The sequence below is a fragment of the Carettochelys insculpta genome, chromosome 3, assembly GCF_033958435.1.
Source record: "Carettochelys insculpta isolate YL-2023 chromosome 3, ASM3395843v1, whole genome shotgun sequence".
Taxonomy (NCBI): Eukaryota; Metazoa; Chordata; order Testudines; family Carettochelyidae; genus Carettochelys; species Carettochelys insculpta.
This window is the reverse complement of record NC_134139.1, coordinates 167,048,453-167,065,856: the sequence shown is the minus strand read 5'-3', so window position 1 is coordinate 167,065,856 and position 17,404 is coordinate 167,048,453. Positions and strand designations below refer to the sequence as shown.

Below are 17,404 nucleotides of genomic sequence, written 5' to 3'. Positions count from 1 at the left end.
TTGAAGTTGAAATCGACGTTAGGCGGCGAGACGTCGAAGTCGCTAACCCCATGAGGGGATGGGAATAGCGCCCTACTTCGAAGTTGAACGTCGAAGTACGGCACGTGTAGACAATCCGCATCCCGCAACATCGAAATAGCAGGGTCCGCCATGGCGGCCATCAGCTGAGGGGTTGAGAGACGCTCTCTCTCCAGCCCCTGCGGGGCTCTATGGTCACCGTGGGCAGCAGCCCTTAGCCCAGGGCTTCTGGCTGCTGCTGCTGCAGCTGGGGATCCATGCTGCATGCACAGGGTCTGCAACCAGTTGTCGGCACTGTGGATCTTGTGTTGTTTAGTGCAACTGTGTCTGGGAGGGGCCCTTTCACGGAGCGGCTTGCTGTTAAGTCCGCCCTGTGACCCTGTCTGCAGCTGTTCCTGGCACCCTTATTTCGATGTGTGCTACTTTGGCATGTAGACGTTCCCTCGCAGCGCCTATTTCGATGTCGTGCTGCCCAACGTCGAAGTTGAACATCGACGTTGCCAGCCCTGGAGGACGTGTAGACATTATTCATCAAAATAGACTATTTCGATGTAGCGTGCACGTGTAGACGTAGCCACTATGTCTTGTTTTTGTTGATTGCACTAAATTATCCAAGGAAGCAATCACATATTTTCAAAAAAAGATCAATTGTACAACGCCTTCAGTAGCTGCCCTTAAAAGTGGAAAATTCTGAAATGGCATCTACCTATTTGCCTTTACAGCATATTGACAAGATGGTCAGCAGGAATTGATGGCATTAAACCAGTTGCACAGCATTTAGGCTGCACCTACACTACAAATTAAAATCAAATTTATTAAAATTGATTTATCAATGCTGGGTTTTATCCATTTAACTCTGAGAATCTTCACCTTCCCACATGCTCCCCACAAAATCGACTTATCACTGCCATACACAAGTAGCTTAAATCAAGTGCTGCAGCAGTGTACTGTGGGAACCTACACCACAGTTCCCTGAGCCCTGTAGCATGCTGGTCCCAGAAGTAGATGTGGGTATCTGAAAACTAAGCTATGAACCCATCACGAAGTTTTAGTAGGTAATTAACCAATTTCAGTTGATAAAATAATAATAAATTCCTGTCATACTGTTTAAATATGAATATATACCACAAGAATAAATGAAACAAAGAACTCACACAATGGTTCTTTTGGGTAATCTTGCTTGCCAGTTTGGTTCCTAAATCACGGACATCTGAGTATCATGTCTATAGAGCAGGGGTGTGCAAAGTGGCGGGACAGGTCACCTCAGGGGAGCAAGAAATTTCATAAGAGCGGTGCAGCATGATTGGCTGCTGGGTCTCAGGCTCATCCATCGAATTAAAAAGTTGAAATACTGGTTTAGGTATGTGTATTCACACTTATACACTGATTATTAAATTTTTTACATTCTAAATACTTATTTTCTTACACATGTTGAATTTTTTTTCTTATGAACATAACCAAAATGTCCATCAGTTTGGATTACATTAGACAGGTTGAAGGCACCCTGCTAATTTTGGGGGTGAAAAGTGGGGGCCAACGTAAGAAGTTTGCTCACCTGTGAAGCAGACGGTACTGACAAACAAAATGTGCGAAACAGGATATGGGATCATGCCAGCTATTGATATTGGAGAAATGAAAAATAAATTAAAAAAATCAGGAAACTCAAGCCCAAGAGATACACAGAATTCCATCACACGGTCTACAGATTTTCAATCTTTTAACCTAGAGTTTCTCCGAAGGGGGAAAGAAAAAAGAAAGCAACTGTACACAGCATATTATTCCAAGTTAATACAAACTTGGATTAAATTTCAGCAGAAAAAACTATCACTCAATGACTTCAAGACAGACTGTTGGAAGACACAAACATGACTGAATTAATTGTCTGGCTTTCCTGCAGTTCAACACCAAGCTTTTACAAAATTATAACCGAGAAGACACTGAATGCTTCAGTGCTTCATAATAAAGCTCTAGATTCATTTCAACCCTTACTTTTTGGTTGTGGGCAGGGATTGATTGCAAGATTTGTCTTTATGGATAGAAATGAATTCTTATCACATATTTTGTTAAAAATAATTCCTCTTCACTGGAAATGATAGCTAGTTGTTTGATAGAGAGCTCAGTCTTTACCTTGGAAGCCTGTCTCAGTGACCTGGAGGGCACAGAAGACTTGGTTACAAAGCTTTGTTATCTAAATTGTTGTTGTTCTGAACATAGAGGTTACTTGTGTTTGCCACAAAATATTTGTTAATGATTTTAGGACACAGAATGGGGTAATAAAGATACACCCAAGAGAATGATGAAAAGTGCATAACATAACTTCATTGTAATTTAATTTAGATTGTAAAGTCTCTGCATAAAAGATTTTATTGGGCAAAGGAGACATGATGCCAAGAAACACAGATTCAGGGATGACGGAGAGGGACCTCTTTTAGTTGTATATATTTTCCTCCCTCCAAGGAAGCATTACATTGAAATGTTAAGGAATATTACATGATATAGCAACTGTACACCAATTAAAGCCCTACATTTAAATGCATTTGTATAAAATTATATTACCTTGAGACAACTCTCCATAATAATGGTTAAATATTTAGTGTGTATGCCAGGAGATATAGCTTCTCCTGAATAACTAGCCAGATTATGCCAGAAACAGCTGTCATTCAAACTAGCATTAATGACTTACTTCCCAGGCCTTTAGAATGCTGCTGGCCTGTTAGAAGGCTCTGAGCCCTTTCAAATGACACTGACTTCTTTGTCAACAAAGGGATGTTCAATATTTTACAAAATTACCCCAGTAAATTTCAAAAGTCTTGTTAATGCTGCAGCAAATCAGTCTGAGTTGATCATTAAGGCAGGTCATTATCCATCTTCTCACTGGCTTTGGCCACATGACTTCCATCCTTTTGCAGGGAGCATGGCACTGAGGCACTTCCGCAGATGCTAATACACTCCAGGTCCCTGCATTATTTTCAGGGATGAGATGCAATGATGGGAGCGGGGACACTCAGTGGGGACAATCGCTGCACAGAAGCCTTATAGTGCACCGGAAAGTCAAATATTCTCCTCTTTGCAACTGCCTTTTTTGAAAAATTTTCCTATATTTGCATTCTTCAAGCTTTTCAGGGATATTTCACTGCCATCAACTGTGTTGGCAATGTCTGTGTAATGAAGAGGGAAGTCAAAAATTTTTTCCTAGACTTGTCTATCCTCATTTTTCTAACTTTGAGAATACAGTTAGAGTCCCTGTATTATTTTCAGGGGTCAGATGCAATCACGGGAGGGGGGACACTCAGTGGCTGGCCAGTTCAGAATTCAGCTATAGAAAAAAGACATTTCTATAACCTTTTTTGCCATCTCCATGGATGCCTTACTATTCCTTCCTTCCAATGGGAAAAAATGGATGTATGCTTACCACAGGAGGGGAATGAGGAAAATGCAATGTGAGGAGATGATCTCAAAGAGCAGCAAGCATACCCAGAATGTTATGGGGACGAGGGAACTGTGGAATAGATTACCACAATGCACTACTACAACAGTCGATGGTTGCCAATTTAGTGTGGCGGCAATAAGTCGACTTCGTGAGGAGAACATGGGGAGGTGAGGATGGTGAAATTTGAACTTATAAATTACAGAATTACAGAATCAATATTAATAAATTTAAGTTTATCTGGTAGTGTAGACTCAGCTCAAGTGTTGCATTCCTCCCATCTGCAAGTCCCAGGGTAGTGGGGGCTTGTATAGGATACAGTTTTCATGCACATCATCAAGGCCATTTTGGCTTCTGCTACAGAATCTGCAGTAATTTACAGTAGCCCTGACACTGCCTAAGCTCCACATGGAACACCTTTGTTCCCTGGAATAGATCTAAACTGGAAGGCAGGAAAGCTACTTCTGCTCCTCCATGTTTTTAGCATAGAAAGTAACCTCTGACCTTTAAAACATGTTTTATTTATGCCTTACAATAAACTGAAAAAAAATAAAACAGTGCACTATTGTCATGTAAAACCAGTGATTCAGTTGACTGTGCACATTTTTTAGAGTGGAAACTAGAATGGAACATAAAAAATAAGTTAAATTCCTCAACACTGTTATTGTTCCATGGGAAAGAATGACAGAGGTGCTTTAGGCTGGGTTACTAACAGGCCACTGCTAAACAAACAAACTAAAATTTTGAGTTTTTGCTGACTACACCTATTAACTTCAACTGATTAAAAATATCCTATTCTTTTGCTATTGCCCCTTTTAAAGTGCTTTACCTCATAGGGAGGAGGGAGAAATCTATTTGGAGAAAAGACAAGCGCATGACTTCTTGCTGTTGCACTGATTTCCCTTACAATAACATCATCTATTTGCTTTCCACCTCTATGGTGATCATGCTGTGAACCCTTGATGCAGGTGGCACTAGGTTGAAAGACTTTTTTCTATTGTTCTCCATTTCAAGAAAGGCAGAGGCATGAATGGTAAGGAGATGACACCCCATTCTATTCTTGTAATGCGTGTATAGTTTCATGACATCTCAAAAGCCTGTTTCTATTGGATTAAGAAAAAAAATACCTTTCCTTGGCTAGGGCAGTTACAGTTAATAGTGTGAAACTACTTACCTCAAGGCAATTCTAAATTACAACATTGCCATTCAAATCTTTATAGATAAGTTTCTGAGTCAGCACTTTTTTGTATTTTGGTGGCTTACATCTCAGCCATAATTTTTTTCTTTGAGTTAAATCAATATGAAATGGAGGATCCAGGAAAGAATTTTTTAAATCTCTCAATATGTGTTTGCTTTTTATAAATCTAAAATGCTGAGTATTTTGGAATTAATTTTATTTATGATTAACTTTAAAGTTATAGATGGAACTTTTAGAAAATTTACTTAAGTCTATCTAGTGCTTTCTAGTTGCTACTTATCTTGTTATACTTAAATGTTTGGAATGAAATTGTCCATGCCTTGTGCTTTCTTCAGGTTGATATGTTTACTTAATGAATATTTCAGCAAAGATAGTCTAGCCACCATTAAGAGTCATGCTGGGGTCAATAATTAGTTTTGTTAACTTGAAAATTTTTGTCCCAGCTGTTTCTTGGTGGAACTTCCACTCCCACAGTTTGAAGCAAGAATTTGAGATTTGAGGTTAGATGAAAAACCTGTCAGGGATGGTCTAAATGGTGGTTGGTCCTGCCATGACACAGTGGACTGGACTTGATTACCTCTCAAGGTTCTGTCCAACTCTCTGAATGTTATGATTCTGTGATTTGGCAGAGGACTACCACTGTGTCAAACAGAAAACTTTTTTCTACGCCTATGAAAATTCACCCAGATTTGGCCAAATTATAAACCTGTAAAAGCTGCTGTTTGCATATAGTGCAGTATGGGAGCAGGAACCTTGCCCCCACTCACCTGCCCTTCAGAGCTGGTCTCAGAGCCAGAATCCCCTGGCTATCCTGTGGCAGCTGAGGGGCAGGGACTGGAGTCCATTGGGAGCCATAGGGAGCTCAATCTGGGGCTGGAATCCTGGGGAAGGGAGGGTGGGGCTGTAGCAGTGCCAGGAGGACAGGAGGTGTTTGGGGTAGAATCCCTGGACCTCCCCTCCAGCAAATTCTCTTGTTTGGGACCTATGTGATCACAACCTTGTTGGACAAGAGGTGCAACCTGTATTTAGATAAGGAATAAGGTCTCACAGTTGTACCTTACTGCTAAGGTAGACCTCTAAACCACCAGGTTTGATCACATACTATTTATACAACTGATCTTCTGCTGCATTCAGTGCACATAAAGGACAATGAAAGAAGGGAAAAGGATTGGAACTGAAGAGCTAGGTTCTATTGCTAGCTCTGCCGCAGTCTCTCCTCTTACTGTTGGGCAAGACCAGGACTGCTGATGGGGAAAGGCAAAGGAGGAGGATGTCCCAGCACCAGATGGTTTAGAAGGACCTAAGGCTCCTGATTGCCAATAATCCTACCTTAGCAGCAGCAGAGCCCCAGGCCCTTGAAGTTGCTGCCAGAGCCCCACACAATGCAGTCAGAGTAGCACTGATGGGCTGGCTGAGGGAGGCTAGTCTGTAGCCCTGCCCCTTCTGCCTAAGGCCCAATCCCTTCTGAGGCACCTGGAGCTGAGCCCTGCCACATCGTCCAGGGCCTGGCAAAGTATAGCATAAGCCCCAGATAAAGCAGCCATAAAGCACACATATGAAGGAATCATATTAAGGATCCATGGACAGCCTACTTCTGGTTTTTCCTCAGTGCTTGATTGGCAGTATTAACATTCTTGTAATGTAATATAAAATAATTTGGCTTGAAATCAATCCACAATATGAGCTTCACTGCATTTGACATTACTGAAAAAAAGTTATTTCCCAGTTAAATGTTGTCCCTAATTTTGATAGGCCAATCAGCTGTACTTCTTCTGGATATGTATAATTTTCATGTATTAGTATGTTACTTATAATGTCACATGGGAGAAGTGGTGCTAATGCTTTTCTATACAGTTAGATTTGATTAGACAAATGAGTACATTTGGTGTACTTACACGTTTGTTAACAGAGAATACAGAACAGCTTCTATAATATCAGATTCCAACAGTGCTGCTCAGACATTTTTTTTCCCCTTTTGAAAGCTTGAGTTCAGCTATTTGGAGTAGAAATGGCCTTTTGGCTACTTGGTGGGGATGCGTATTTGAAATCCGAAGGTGTTAAGAGAATTATTATTAGAAGGCTGAGTGTATTCAGGATTACTCTACATCCTTTCAAAAGATCTCACCGCTGTATTCATGTGCTCCCAACAGTCTCCAAATCCAAATTATCCAACTTACCTTCAATTTTTTTTTCAATTTATAGCACACAGTCACTAGCACACATTGGCTACCCAATTCAGTGAAAAAAAAACCATCTTTCCTTCTCCCTATCACTCCTGCAATACCTGTCTGGCAAGCCTTCTTTGTGAACTAAGCAGCATACACAGTCCATCAGGATACCTCCTCCACCCACTATTTGTACTTCTACTTCTACTCCAGATACATCGCAAAAATAGAAGCAGTTATGAAGTGGCCCCCAACCCGATCCCTGCCACAGCCTGTGATTTTGCTTGCTTTCTTCTCAGTGATATACAGCAGCTGAGCAAACTACCCCAACAGGCTCCCCACAAATTCAGGTGCTCCTTTCTGCTATTCCAAACTACTCCCAGTGAACTAGGTGTTTGGAGTGAGCAGTGTGTTGGTTATGAAAGGCTCTATTTGTAACTGCTAACAGCATCATGCCTTACGACCTTTTCCAGTTTGGATTCTGTGCAAAGGTGTCAGACTGAGCATTTATTGATCCATGAAGATTGATGTACTAATGGAAGATGGTGCAAATCCTAGCTCTGTGCACCCAGTGGCAAAAACTCACCTGGAGAAGACTGCAGCGACTCAAGACACTCACAGCCTGCACTTTGCCAAGAGTACCAATATCAACCACTAGACTCCCCAAAATAGTGGTTGAAGTGTTCCCAAGATATGCCAAATCAGGCCATTCACTTAGTGACCTCTCCCACAGCAGTGCTTATAGCAAATCAGAAACAAATGAAGGCCCATTTCTCTTCTGGAAACTCAAGAGGATGGTAGTGAACTCATTGACTGACCTCTCCCCGATGGTCTGTCTAACCCTGAATCTCTTGTCTGTTACCATTACAGACACAGAATGCACAAGAATATGGACAGCCCCTTCAGTATTCCCTGTTCCTCTCCTGGTGGAAACAGTACGTTTCGCAACATAGATAGTTGTGCAACAGAACCCATCCTGAGACTGTTCAGGAAGCTGGAAAGGTAGAAAAGGAGAGGAATGGTAGTTGCAAAGGGGCAGGGACGGGGGGTGGGAAACAAACACACTTCTATTCAACAGTTCTTTATTTTTGCTGAGCATCCAGTGAGTCAAAAATAACCAGTGATGCACTGAGTAAAGCTGATTTTCAAAAAAAGTATGTGCTTTTGTGTTTTGAAGGTCTTTGAGCCTTTTCCTCACACCGCATTAAAGAGAAGACTGTTACTCACAAAGTGAAAAATAGTATAGTAGCATTCTCCAGGCTATAAAATGACTTAAATTGTACTTTTGGTAGCATATGGATTTTGTTGTTGCATAAGAAATTTTAATGGACTGATTTTTAGAAATACTCAGCACCTGTAGCTCTTGTTAATGCATCACTCCCAAGTTCTAAATCTCTCTGACAGTTATTATGAATATGTCAGCAGGACATTGGTGATGACATATATGATTTTTGCATACCTTCATGTAGAAAGGTCTAATTATATCTTTGAGCAAGTTTAGTGATCTTTAAAATAGAAACTGAGAACTGATATTTGTTAAAGAAAGGGTTATAATGCCATTGCATAAGGTTTTCCTATGCCTCCCTATTATAAAACCCTGTGGGAACAAAGAACATGGGTTGGTGAAGGGGGGATAAGGAAACTGGAAGTAAAAGTTTGAGGATGGGGGCGGGGTGACTGCGATTGGGATGAGAAGCCCAAAACGCAGAAAGTAGCACTGAACAGAAAAGGAGAATGGGACTGGGACTGGGAGCCAAAGGCAGAGAAAGAGAAAATACTGTGAAGAATTTACAGAAGATCAGAGAAGAGGGGACTCAAGGGGGCAAAAGTTTTTGCTTACTAGAGCACATTGCAGTACCTGAAATGGAATCCAAGATTCCTGAATCTCACTCTTTTTTTTTCTTTTAACAAGTATCTGTGAGGCCTTCTGACAAAGTGTCCTATTCTCTTTAAGTGTTGATCCACATACAGGATGAAGATCTATTACTGGGAGCAATTATTACCATTTGGGTATCTGTGTGGAAGTTGTTAAGTTCCTAACTCCACTGATGCCTCACTTGGTATTAATATGATGCCTAATTATGGGAATTTCTGCTCCTTTAAGTTTTTTTTTTTAAATTTAGGAAATGAAACACCCAAAGTCATGTTAAAAGAACTTGATTAAAGTTTTTAAGTCAAACACTCAGCAGTTGGGAAATACCAGAATTCAGTTTGCCTGTGGGTCCCTAAATCACCCCTTTGAGAATATGTGTGATGATGCAGGCTCTCATTTTTTCCACAGGACTCCTGTCTCACTTATTGCATAGAATGGACCTGTTCTGGGGATAAGAACATAAAAACGGCCATACTGGGTCAGACCTAAGGTCCATCTAGCCCAGTATCCTGTCTGCCAACAGTAGCCAATGCCAGGTGCCCCAAAGGAAGTGAACCGAAGACAATGATCAAGCAATTTATCTCCTGCCATCCATCTCCCACCTTCGACAAAAGGCTAGGCACCATACCTTACCCCTTGCTAATAGCCATCTATGGACCTAACCTCCAAATATTTATCAAGCTCTTTTTTAAACTCTGTTAGAGTCCTGGCCTTCACAGCGTCCTCTGATAAAGAGTTCCACAGGTTGACTGTGCGCTGTGTGAAGAAAAACTTTCTTGTATTAGTTTTGAACCTGCTACCCATTAATTTCATTTGGTGTCCTCTAGTTCTTGTATTATGGGAACAAGTAACTAACTTTTCTGTATTCACTTTCTCCACACCATTCATGATTTTATATACCTCTATCATATCGCCCCTCAGTCTCCTCTTTTCTAGACTGAAAAATCCCAGTCTCTCTCGCCTCTCCTCATATGGGACCGGTTCCAAACCCTTAATCATTTTAGTTGCCCTCTTCTGAACCTTTTCTAATGCCAATATATCTTTTTTGAGGTGAGGAGACCACATCTGCATGCAGTACTCAAGATGTGGGTGTACCATAGTTTTATATAGGGGAAGTAAGATATTCTTCATCTTATTTTCTATCCCTTTTTTAATTATTCCTAACATCCTATTTGCTTTACTGACTGCCACTGCACACTGCGTGGATGTTTTCAGAGAACTATCCACTATAATGCCAAGATCCCTTTCCTGATCTGTTGTAGCTAAATTTGCCCCCATCATATTGTATGTATAATTGGGGTTATTTTTCCCAATGTGCATTACCTTACACTTACCCACATGAAATTTCATTTGCCATTTTGCTGCCATTTCATTTGGATGAATGAGGGTGGTACTGTGAAAGAAGTATTCTTTTGGGATCGTTGTCTCATTTAGGATGCCTCTACACTAGCCAGCTACTTCGAAGTAGCCGGCACAACGTCAAAATAGCACCCATCAGCTGCGTCTACACGTGCACGCTACTTCGAAGTAGCGGCACCAACTTCGACGTTAGGCGGCGAGACGTCGAAGTCGCTAACCTCATGAGGGCTAGGTCTACACGTGCAGCCAACATCGAAATAGCTTATTTCGATGTTGCGACATCGAAATAGTCTATTTCGATGAATAACGTCTACACGTCCTCCAGGGCCGGCAACGTCGATGTTCAACTTCGACGTTGCTCAGCCCAACATCGAAATAGGCGCAGCGAGGGAACGTCTACACGTCAAAGTAGCACACATCGAAATAGGGATGCCAGGCACAGCAGCAGACAGGGTCACAGGGCGGACTCAACAGCAAGCCGCTCCCTTAAAGGGCCCCTCCCAGACACAGTTGCACTAAACAACACAAGATCCACAGAGCTGACAACTGGTTGCAGACCCTGTGCCTGCAGCATAGATCCCCAGCTGCCGCAGAAGCAGCCAGAAGCCCTGGGCTAAGGGCTGCTGCCCACGGTGACCATAGAGCCCCGCAGGGGCTGGAGAGAGAGCATCTCTCAACCCCCCAGCTGATGGCCGCCATGGAGGACCCAGCAATTTCGACGTTGCGGGACGCGGATCGTCTACACGGTCCCTACTTCAACGTTCAACGTCAAAGTAGGGCGCTATTCCTATCTCCTCATGAGGTTAGCGACTTCGACGTCTCGCCGCCTAACGTCGAAGTTAACTTCGAAATAGCGCCCGACGCGTGTAGACGCGACGGGCGCTATTTCGAAGTTGGTGCCGCTACTTCGAAGTAGCGTGCACGTGTAGACGCAGCTTACATGTCCTCCAGGGCTGGTGCCGTCGTCAATGTCAAAGTAGCAACAGGGAACATCGAAAGGAGCTGCCCCAGAAGGAAATGCGGAGTGTCCACACACACAAGCACCCTCTTTTGAAATAAGGGGCCAGGAAAGCCTGCACACCGGGTCACACCAGCTGCTCCCCGACCTCCAAGTGGTGGGAGCAGCTCGTCATGCGGGAGTGGGACGATGATATGTGGCTCCGAAACTTCCGCATGTGCCGGCAGACCGTTCTTGAGCTCTGCCAGTGGCTCACCCCAGCACTGAGGCACCACGACACCTGAATACATCGCACCCTCCCCGTCGAGAGGAGGGTCACAATAGCCGTCTGGAAGCTGGCCACTCCAGACAGCTATTGCTCCATGGGACACCAGTTTGGAGTGGGAAAGGCCACGGTTGGGGCCATCATCATGAAGGTAAGGAGGCCTGGGCATGCACCCACTGGAGGGCGGGGGGGCTGCATGTGGGGTTGGGGAAGGAGGGCTGGGTATGGTGCTGGGGAGGGAGGGCACCGGGAAGGGAGGGGCTGGGTGGGTGGGGTACCCAGGGAGGTGCATGGGAGTGGGGGCAGAGGGATGGGCCCTGGAGCACCCTGCAGAGCCTCATGGGTGCCTGTGTTCCCTCCCCACAGGTGGTCCGTGTGCTTAACGCCATGTTGCTCCAGAGGGTCGTCCAACTCGGGGACCTGGACGCAGCTGCTGCTGGATTCGCCTCCATGGGGTTCCTGAACCTTTTCGGGGCCCTGGATGAGACCCAGATCCCCATCCGTGCCCCAGGGCACAGTGGAGGAAGATACATAAACCTCAGGGGATATCACTCCATGGTCCTGCAGGCCATGGTGGACAGTTGGGGCCTCTTCCAGGACATGTATGTGGGCTGGCCCAGCTGCACACACAATGCCCACATTTTTAGAAACTCAGGCCTGTGCCGCTGGCTGGAGGCGGGGACCCACATCCCCCAGAGGGATCTCCCTCTGGGGGACACCACCATGCCCCTCTGCCTCGTGGCAGACACAGCCTACCCCCTCCAGCCCTGGCTCATGCACCCGTACACCGGCCACCTCAACGCAAGCCAGGAGAGGTTCAACGCCCACCTGAACCATGCCTGCCAGGTGGTGGAGAGGACATTCGGCCATCTGAAGGGCCACTGGTGGTGCCTCCTTGCCCGACTGGATGTCAGCCTCCAAAACATACCACAGGTTGTGGGCGCATGCTGCACGCTCCCCAATATTGTTGAGAACAAGGGGGAGGCTTTCGTCCAGGGGTGGGTGATTGATGTCGGCACGGGCTTCCCCCAGCCAGCTGCCGCAGCCAGCCACCAACCACCAGCCACCAGGACCACCATGAGGGGATACGGGTCCATGAGGCCCTGTGGGCCCACTTCGATCAGGGAGACCCCTGAGCACCTCCTTGGCCTTCCCCAGAAGACCCCCACACACACAGCCCGCACTGCCCACACACCACCCCCAACACCCACACACCACTCTCCCAACAACCACACGCCTCCAGCTTTTTGGAAAATAAAACCTTTTTTTTTCTGAAACCTGATAACTTGTTTTGTTCACAACAGAAACTTCAACCAATATATGAAAAAGGGGAAAACTAGATACATGGGGGCCTGGCGGATGGCTCGGCTGTTGGCCCATCAGTCCGGGGTGGGGGTAGAGGGGCACGACCCCTGGCAGGTACAGCTCGCGATACCCCCCCCCCATGTCTGCGGTCCCTGGCATGGGTGGCTGGGGGTTGGGAGGACCGGCAAGTACAGCTGGGATGCCTCCACTGGCCAGTCTTCATCCCCAATGGGCTCTGTGGAGCTTGCAGGTGGGGCGGCAGGCAGGGCAGCAGGTGGCGAGGTGGGTGGGGCGAGAGGCGGTGTGGCAGGGGGGTCCTCAGGTGGAGCAGCGGGGAGGGCGGGCTGGGAGGCAGTGGGGGGCAGAAGCCAGGTGACGGCCTCATGGATCAACTCGGCTATGTCCTGAAAGACCCCCATGAAGTCCTCCCATGCCACCCACCACTGGGTGGACTCCTCCCAGTCAAATTGGAGTCTCTCCTCCGCCACCTCTGTCTGCTGCCAGAGAGCTGCCAGGAGCTGGGGGTTCACAGGGGGCATCCCCAGAGTCCGGCAGTGGTGGGACTGTCCTGCTGCCCTTGAGGGTGTCTCTGGGCACTGGCACTGGTGATGGCTGACCTCTGGCAGGCTGTTGGAGACAACGGAGGGTGCCTGGCTGCCTGCGGTGTCAGATGCTGCAGCTGGAGAGAGGGAGGGGAAGGCTGTTAGTACAGTGCCCTGGCCTGTGGCTCATTCCCCCTGCCCCCTCTTGGGTGCTGGGTCTCCATCCCCATTGGTGGGTGTGATGTCCCTGTTGGCTGTCACCATGGCATTGTCCCCCCACCCCCGGGGTTAAGGCTGACTACTGTCCATGGGTGCGGGTGCTGACAGGCACTGATGGCCGTGCCGCCATCCTGGGACCGTACTGTGGCTGGGAGTTTGCAGGTTGGGGTCCACTGGGGGTGTGTGAGGCTCCCGGTCATGTCTGGTGCCCCCGCCCTGTGGCCCATGGGTGTGTGCTCTGTGGGGTACCTACCTGACCGTCTGTTGCCGTGGTCAGGGGCAGCCCAGTAGGCAGATGCCTGGCTGGTGCTCCGGGAGGGCAGGTCGATGAGGAGCCCCCACCCTCACTGCTGGACCCCTCCTCCGCTGTCCTGGGTGGGGGGCTCCTCGGGTGGGCCCTGGGGCCATGGAGGACCCAGCAATTTCGACGTTGCGGGACGCGGATCGTCCACACGGTCCCTACTTCGACGTTGAACGTCGAAGTAGGGCGCTATTCCTATCTCCTCAGCTGCGTCTACACGTGCACGCTACTTCGAAGTAGCGGCACCAACTTCGAAATAGCGCCCGTCGCGTCTACACGCGTCGGGCGCTATTTCGAAGTTAACTTCGACGTTAGGCGGCGAGACGTCGAAGTCGCTAACCTCATGAGGGCTACGTCTACACGTGCACCCAACTTCGAAATAGCTTATTTCGATGTTGCGACATCGAAATAGGCTATTTCGATGAATAACGTCTACACGTCCTCCAGGGCTGGCAACGTCGATGTTCAACTTCGACGTTGCTCAGCCCAACATCGAAATAGGCACAGCGAGGGAATGTCTACACGGCAAAGTAGCACACATCGAAATAAGGGAGCCAGGCACAGCTGCAGACAGGGTCACGGGGCGGACTCAACAGCAAGTCGCTCCCTTAAAGGGCCCCTCCCAGACACACTTTCATTAAACAGTGCAAGATACACAGAGCCAACAACTAGTTGCAGACCCTGTATATGCAGCACGGACCCCCAGCTGCAGCAGCAGCAGCCAGAAGCCCTGGGCTAAGGGCTGCTGCCCACGGTGACCACAGAGCCCCGCAAGGGCTGGAGAGAGAGTATCTCTCAACCCCCCAGCTGATGGCCGCCATGGAGGACCCCGCTATTTCGATGTTGCGGGACGCGGATCGTCTACACGTCCCTACTTCGATGTTGAACGTCGAAGTAGGGCGCTATTCCCATCCGCTCATGGGGTTAGCGACTTCGACGTCTCGCCGCCTAACGTCGATTTCAACTTCGAAATAGCGCCCAACACGTGTAGACGTGACGGGCGCTATTTCGAAGTTACTGCCGCTACTTCGAAGTAGCGTGCACGTGTAGACGCAGCCGAGGAGATAGGAATAGCGCCCTACTTCGACGTTCAACGTCGAAGTAGGGACCGTGTAGACGATCCGCGTCCCGCAACGTCGAAATTGCTGGGTCCTCCATGGCGGCCATCAGCTGGGGGGTTGAGAGATGCTCTCTCTCCAGCCCCTGCGGGGCTCTATGGTCACCGTGGGCAGCAGCCCTTAGCCCAGGGCTTCTGGCTGCTTCTGCGGCAGCTGGGGATCTATGCTGCAGGCACAGGGTCTGCAACCAGTTGTCAGCTCTGTGGATCTTGTGTTGTTTAGTGCAACTGTGTCTGGGAGGGGCCCTTTAAGGGAGCGGTTGGCTGTTGAGTCCGCCCTGTGACCCTGTCTGCAGCTGTGCCTGGCATCCCTATTTCGATGTGTGCTACTTTGACGTGTAGACGTTCCCTCGCTGCGCCTATTTCGATGTTGGGCTGAGCAACGTCGAAGTTGAACATCGACGTTGCCGGCCCTGGAGGACGTGTAGACGTTATTCAGCGAAATAGACTATTTCGATGTCGCAACATCGAAATAAGCTATTTCGATGTTGGCTGCACGTGTAGACGTAGCCGTAGATGATACGCATCGAAGTAGCCTATTTCGATATTCTTACTTCGAAATAGGCTACTTCGACGTAGTGTGCTAGTGTAGACGTAGCCTTATTGTATGGGTTGGATGGTTAATAGTGAATGAGGCAGAAAGAGAAGTGGGGACCTCAGGGGTACAGGGAGTTGAATATTGTCCTGAATAATTGAATTCCATCCCTTCTTCTGTCCCAGAGACCCTTCTTTAACATTAATTAAGTAACTTATCAGCAAACTTTTCACAGGTTAAAAATAATGAGAGGCCCCGTAGCACCTTATAAACTAACAGATTTATTGGAGCATAAGCTTTTGTGGACAAAGAGCCACTTTCTCAGATTTTTTTTATATGATCTTGGGATCTAACTGGAGGCGGGGAAGGACTTCTACCTGCAACTGAACTCAGTGAGAGCTGGGCTCTCAACATAGGAAGTAATATATAATGCAAAATACTATGTAAAAATCAGGCCCCGTTTTAAAATAGGGCACCCAAAATTGATCTTTCTGATCTGAGCTCTTTAGAGTGAGGACAGCACAAAAATTCACCTCACAGGGATATTGTAAAAATAAATTAATTCATGTTTGAGAAATTTTCAGATAATGTAGAGAAGAGCACAAAAGAAAGCCTCTGAGGAAATCAATAGCTCTCTCTTCAAAGTAGGGTTAGACAAGTATGCAGTAAATAAAGCCTAACACCATATGCAGAACAAAAAGAAGAAAACAAGATACTGACGTCCTGCTCACTTAATGAACACCATTCATTCTGCTTAAGGAATGTGGCAAGGCTCCTCTGGAAAAATAGTAAGTGATCCATATAATTAAAGATTTTATCGTAATGAATATAGGCAAGGGTGCAAATTAAAGTTGCACAGTCATCCTTTAATATATAAGCCATAATTTATCAGTCCCATTACACTTTGGTGATTTTGTTTTGTATTTCTTTAAAGAGACCCTATCATGACTGGTAATGAGCGTCTCCAATAAAATGCATACCACAGCCCATTAAATTTACCTGGGAGCTGAAAACTCCCAGTTCCTTGCTTCATAGGAACAAAGTTCCTAAAATGAGTAATATAATTGAGTCAATATTCTTAGTTTCAAAACCTCGTTATATACCCTCTGTATTTAACTGTTTAACAGTCACCTTCAAAGTAACTGTTAGTCAATATATAGGGCTCATAGACCCTTTAAGTCAGTGGTTCCCAAACCTTTTGGCATCACACCTCCCTTTTGATTTTTGAAAACCCTCACGCCCTCCCACCTCTTCTTTCTCATCATCCAACCCCCTTTTAACAAAAGAATCAATCCATAATGTAAAATAAATACAAAAAACTTGATATAAAATGTTATTTGGAATTAAAAATAAGCATAAATAGTTTTTCTTGGCCCCTTGCAGGAGCCTGGTGCAGCCCCAGCTGGCTAGCTGCCTGAGCCCCATGCCAGCTGCCAGAGCGGCCCATGCCAGCTGCCCACCCGCCTGAGCCCTTTGCTGCCACCGCCACTCGTCCAAGATGATCGAGCCCCACACTGCTGGGACCAGCCACCATCCCATCAGCCTGAGCCTCCCATGCCCCATGAGCCCTGCAAGCCATCCATCCGTACCCCATGAGCCCTCCTGTCCAAGCCCCTTCTCTCTCCCAAAGCCAGTCATCCACATTCCCCCACTCACTCCATCCCCCTGCTGCAATCCAAGCACCTCCAGCCCCCATCTAACTCCATCCTTCTCCTTCCCCTTCCCTCCTGAACCTACACTCACTCCCCTTTGCAAGAGGCAGCTAGCTCCATGTGTATCTTCACTGGCTGCCTGCTTTTTATACTAGCTGAGCAGGGTTGCCCACATAAAATGGCAGGGGCTGTGAGCTGGAAGCTAAAAGCCAGTTTTTTCTTTGGGTGGGGGAAATGATGTGGGGGTGCTGAGTCACCCTGTGCCCCCCGCAGGGGCACAACCCCCCCAGCTTGGGAAACCACGCTTTAAGTCTATAAAACTACACTTGGAATGTCATCAAACTTTAACAAAACTTCCAGTTTGCTGTTTCATTTCAATAATATTATGAAAACAAGGCAGAAAGGGTGAGGTAACAAGGAGGCTCACTGACCCACACACATATTAGAAAAGTATATAAATGCTAATTAGG

General features: G+C 46.7%; 1 protein-coding gene across 1 annotated transcript in view; it reads right to left on the bottom strand.

Annotated features, from left to right (window-relative positions):
- Positions 1–17,404, bottom strand: part of CSMD1 (CUB and Sushi multiple domains 1) — a 1,701,396-nt gene that overhangs the window by 754,672 nt on the left and 929,320 nt on the right. The window lies entirely within an intron of this gene.